The sequence below is a fragment of the Phytophthora cinnamomi genome (genome assembly GCF_018691715.1).
Source record: "Phytophthora cinnamomi strain GKB4 chromosome Unknown Contig49, whole genome shotgun sequence".
Classification (NCBI taxonomy): domain Eukaryota; phylum Oomycota; class Peronosporomycetes; order Peronosporales; family Peronosporaceae; genus Phytophthora; species Phytophthora cinnamomi.
Window position 1 is genome coordinate 1,214,538 of NW_027150982.1, and position 6,000 is coordinate 1,220,537.

Here is a 6,000-nt window from a genome sequence, read left to right on the forward strand (position 1 = left end):
GCAATTACGAATGGATTTATTGTTCATAAATTTGTTCAGCGACAGCGAGGAGAGAAAATTACAACCCATGCAAATTATATGAGGCTGCTTCATAAAAAACTTCTTGCGTTAGAGCCTGCGGATTTCGAGTCAAACATGCTCGGCGAGAACTTGCTTAGCCAGCCGTTGAGATCAGAATCACACATGATGACTCAAGTGACGGAGCGCTACCGAGTGAAAAACAAAACGAAAAAAAACGGCGTCAATATTCCTGCAAAGTGTGTTCTGCCATGAGCACAGGAAAGAGTTCGGAAACGACGTACGTGTGCATGGCTTGCGATGTTGCATTCGGTGGACGTGTTGCACTGTGCAATCTAGTTCGCCGTGTTGAAGATGGAAACAGTCTAACATGCTTTCAAATATGGCATAATTCGTGGAAAAATGGTACGCAAATTCCAAGTCAATATAAAAAATCGATTCAGACAGGATAAACGAAAGCATAGCCAAGTCGATTCATCCAGTGACAGCGACACCATGGGCTCGAGCACGTAGTTGATTGATGTATCCGCAATAGCACCAATGCTGCTGCGGGCGCTGATACATTGTACAAAACCGGCAATGACAGCATGGGCACGGACGAGGCAACGTTCATCAGGGTTTTGTGCTGAGCCCGGCGAAGACCACGCGCAACATCAACAGTGCGACGCTGAAGAGCGTCGGTCGTGGCAGGTTGGTCGTGAGCGCTGGACAGACGAGTGATGTGTCGAGCGCGGACGGCAACGTGGACGTATCGAGGACTGCGTCGAACGTGGGCAACAATGTGGATGTGCCAAGCGGCCCTTATACGAGCGGGAACGTGCTGGAGCGCGATGCGAACGGCGTGGGCGTCACGTCGGGCTGATTATATTGACGACCGCTCGTCGCTGGTGGGCACAAACATCGTCGTGAGCACTGGCAGCAGCAATGGTGGCAGCGGCGGGACCGCAGCGCTGAATGTGGGCATGGGCAACAGTAGTGCTGTCGGGTCCATCACGCTGAGGTCGGGCGAGACTCAAATAGCCTGCGCGACGACCGGAACTGTATGCGGTTTGATCTCGCTGAGCGGTGACAACGGTGTGTACGCCGGCCGTCGATCTCACTGTAGATCGGCGTGAGTGTATCTTCGTCGGGCGGCGACATTTCGTTGACGACGCTGCAAGCACAAGCGGTGCGAATCGCGTGGGAGACAGAGTATCGGTATGTCGATCTCTTTATCGGTAGGCGCAGGAGACATGACGTCGGGCGGTAACGTCGTGCTGTCGGCAGCCGACTCCCGTTGACTTCATCGGCGTCGAGAAGGAGCTTCATCAGCGTGGTGAACGGGCGCGGCAGCGAGCTTTAGCAGGTCGATTGCTGTACCGGTGGGTCTGTGGGTCGGTCTGGCGGTCTGAGCTTTAGCAGCGGCAGCGCGGCTGCGGGTGCTTCATGTAACTTGTTGTTGAGCAGTAGAGCAGAGGTGCCAACGGCGGGTCCGTGGTGATGAGACTGGAGAGCGGCGAATTTGTCGATCGCGGCCGCCCGCAGCTACGGCACAAAAGGACTTGCCGGCGGCCCAATCGAGCTGGTCGGTGGTATGGGCTGGGAGACCAGCCAGTCTTTTAGCGTGGGCAGCGGAGTAGGTGGTGATATTGCGACGTTGACAAGCGGCGACCTGTCGCTGTGGAGTGGGTCTCTGTCGCTACGAACATGTATGGGGTGGTGGGGCGGTACTGCCGCTTGATTGTGAAGACGCGCGCCGTGTACGTGCACATGTACCGGCAGGAGCGGCAGACACGCATCGAGAAGGTGGCGAGTAGTGAATACTGCCAACTGCGCGTGAGCGAAGCATCAGCGAGGCGATGACATTCTCTGTTGGCATTGATGCTACTGCGCATGATAGCCAGCGTATTTGCACGGGTGTGTCGACAGAGGAGGACTCTTTGACGGCGCTGCTGCTGTGCTATCTGGTGGTGCTACCGCATCCTGTATAAGCCGATCTTGGCGGTGTTCGTGTATGGGCGACTAACAGCGTGATGCCGAAGATATCGGCGAGCCTGCTCGACAATGGGGAGGTGCGAATTCCGCATAGGTCTGAGAATGATGGAGGAGTGGGTCTATTGGTCGGGATGGCTGTCTCGAAAGCAAAGATCACTTTGCTGAAGAAGTCGTTCTGGGAGAAGTACGGTGACGACCTCGTGAAATCCTTGAAAGCTAATCTTAGCGCCTACCTCGAGAAGGTGATCGTGATCATCATGTGTGGTGATGTGGCAGAGGTCGACACGTCTATCCACACTAGCTCGGAGGCTGCTGTAGATGCTGATACAATGTACAAGGCCAGCGAAGGCATCCAGAGGGTGGTGAGTGGTGAATACTGCCAGCTGCTTATGGCGATTCTCGACGCGGCTGACACGGAGCTCAGAGCGACATGAGAATCGCCATCGATGTCGTTGTCTGGATGCGACTGCGTCGGAGAGTGCAGCTATGGGCAGCTCGATCTCGAGAGTGGGTATCGGTAAGAGGATGCGGGCTCGAGTACGCACGCAAGTTCGACGGAGGGTTCGTCTAGCTGTTCAGTGTTGGTGACGTTTGCTGCAAGCAGCAGCGAAGGAGACGCGGCTGCCTGCGAGGCTATCGGTGCTGTTGCGTTGAGCAGCCTGTACGAGCGATGTATGCACGAGGGTCAGCATCAGCGAGAGGGGACGACGACACCAATTGTGGCACATGTATTAGTTAGTTAGGATGTCGAATCGTGCAGCTTTCACTTAGGGCCAAGGTCTTTTACATTGCTAAGCGAAACCTTTGAGTTCGAATGAAGGTCTGCATTTGCGAGTGAAGTTGATTGTACAGCGCCGTTAAGTGCAAGTTTGCATTGGTCTCGTCGAGTTCCGTCACGATTGCGGCGACCTCTTGGAGAGGGAACGCTTCGTTTTCCTCCCATCTAGATCGCAGCATCGAAAGATGATGTTTGTCGCTTGCGCTTCCTGCTCTAAGCACAGAAAGTTGTTAGAACTTATTTTAACATGAGTAATACAGTAAATATACGCACGGGGTTTGCCTCTAAATATGCGTCAATTCTCGCGCGGAGGCGGGCGTTAGCCTCGCGCTGGAAATACTGACGCAAGTCGATGGGATTTCCAGTCTCGGTGAAATCGAAGAGCGTGCCAGGAGCACGCTCCACCTGACGAGACACGTAGCTCTCTTGCCCGGCAATAAACCGGATCTCGTGAGCTCCATTTTCGCGCAGCGGGCGAATTGTCATGGCGAAGCCGTGCACCTTGTCGCCTTCGGGGGACGTGGTCACACGGTTTCTCTGGGGCGTAGCTCCCCAGCAAGTCTGCGATGCATGATAAGCAGCTCGGTCATGCGTGTGTCAAGATTCTGGATCAGAGCCATCTTCTCCTGGTGGTGCGTTGCAATCAAATCGGCAATCTGCTCGTCCTTGCGCTCGATAATCCTTGTGAGTCGCGTGGCCTCGCGGCGAGCGTCACGCAGCTGGCGACGGAGGTCACGATTCTCAGCTTGCAAAACATCTACGATACTCATTATCGGTGGGGGGGGCAGGAAGGGAAGAAGCTGGAAACGGGATAAGTGAGTCTTGGAAGCACAAGCGAGAGTGAGAAGCTGTGACTGGTGGAAGGATGAAGCCGAGAAAGGAGTTAGTTTGATCGTTTCTGAGAGGAATCGGATTGTTAGAGTTTTCTAAGTGCGTCCAGGATTTGATATAACCAATAAAATCGCCTAAAAATGAACAGCTGTCATTGCTTTAGCCAATCTCCTTTAGCTAGTTTTCGCGTTTTTATGATGGGTTTGCTGTGAATAATCGCACAGAATAGACGGTATACTAGACATGAATGATATCCTATTCTGTATGATACAGAATAAATAACGGGGTTGAAAGGGTTAAATATCCGTGTTTCTTAATGAGAATTCGGTGATAGATAAAAATGTGTGCAGCTGCTTCGTAGCCGCAACATCTACCTTCCAACGGAAGTGAAAACAACCTTGGTTCACGAAAGTTTCCTCGCGCTATATAGCTATTTTGATGTACCCCGAACGTTACCTGTGACTGGGAATACATTTCGCGCCAACAGTTTGCAGGGCTGGTGAACCAGGGAGCTGGTCTCCCAGGATATAGCTAAACATACTGCGAGAAAGGGTTTACGCGCTGCCGCCCGTGATGAAAACAACAACGATATATGTAGATAGAAGAACATCGCTTGTGTTAAATGTATCTCTCTCTTTAGTCTTTCCAGTCGTTAACTCCGCCCCGCCCTCCCCCTCTCTCTCGGCTACGCACGAGGGAGCTGGGAGCACCTTCGGCACAACGGTGACAGCCTTCATATCCAAGACCAGCGGTTTCCATCTGCGTTTAGCGGACAGCACCTTGAACCAGGACTACGAAGTCCGACCAGCGTTCACAAGACTCCAGTATTTCCCAGTCTGAAGACACAAGTCTCCATGTCGTACTCTTCCCCTCTCTCGTCTTAGACGATGTCGACAGGAAAGATGACCTGTCCAGGAATAGCACTCCAGCGGCTCAGTTGCTCAGCTCCGTATGCGCGAGCTTCGTCGTCAGCAAAACGATTCAAGTCGGATCATGGTTCTCCAGTCGCACCTCGTCGAATCAGCCCGTATTCGTCCCAAATTTGTGAATTGACACAGCATCACACTCACCCCTCACGGCCTTCAAACATGTCGGACCTTCACCGAGCGCGAGCTGGAACAGCGAGCGTAACGGGTTGTGATGAACGGTATGCCAAGTAGCGAAGCAAGTGTAACGGGTTGTGATGAATGGTATGCCAAGTAGTGAAGTGAGTGTAACGTGTTGTGACGAACGGTATGAAACAACCTGACACAGCGAGCGTAGCGGGTTGTGAAGAACGGTACATCGAGTAGCGTAACGGTTTGCAATTAACTGTAGATACGTCGGAGTGGGGCGTATACCACTAAGTGAGCTGGAACAGCGAGCATAACAGTCTGCGATCAACCGCACACCCACCGCCGCGAAGCGGCGGCGCTCAGCCAGTCCGACATACAATATAAATCTGTGAAGATGTGCCCTCCATGGTCGACTTCCACAACAGTCTAGTCGTCAAACTCATTGTCACTCTCGTCGGACTCCATAACTGAATTGTGCCTGGCCTCGATGATGGTTCTCGAAAGCTCGTGTAGAGAGAAGAGATCACAATTCAGGTGTAGCATTAGAAGAGCGTATTTGGTCTTTACTTGGAGACTTCGGTGCAGTAGCCCGTGATGACTTTCACCTCGGAAAAGCAATGTTCAACGACAACAGACGTCGGAGGGATCCATGCCGTGTCGATGTAAGCCTGATGGTTGACGCCTCTACTGTCTCCCTCCCTCTTGCACTTGATATCACGCTGCAGCTTCAATATGGTCTGGTTGATCGGCTACTTTGGCTTGGAAGACTCCGTCTCGGCACCAGTCGTAATAGCGGGTCCAGGGTTCTTAAGAAGACGAGTTGCGAATGGTGTCGCTGCCCTCGTAAGAGCCTTCTTCTTCTTCAGCTTGACGAGCACATGCTCGAACATCGTCGATTTAACTACTTTTGCGTTTGCTCCGAGCTGCTCTTTGCCACTTCCATGCTGGACTGTCAGCATATCAAACAGGTCACCTACGTCTGCGACCGTGAGGCGTGGCTGCTGAAGCTGGTGGGTTGCATACGCAAACACCCTGAGATCCTCATGCAGTTCGCACGAGAGAGACGTGGAAGTCTGGCAACAAGTCTGGAACCACCTATTTCGTGTATTATACTGTATGTTGATTTTGGAATAGATTTGCAATCAAATTTCATGCAACCCACCGCAGCACGATCAATATTTCCATCTAACAATCACAATATATTGACGAGTGCAATAATTGTTTTTCCAGCCCTCAGCACGCTACTCAATATGATGTTATATTGCCCGTGCGCTTAGCCGCACTTGACGCTTTGAGCACGCCAACAGCAGTCTCCAACAATTAACTCAACACCTATGCTAGACG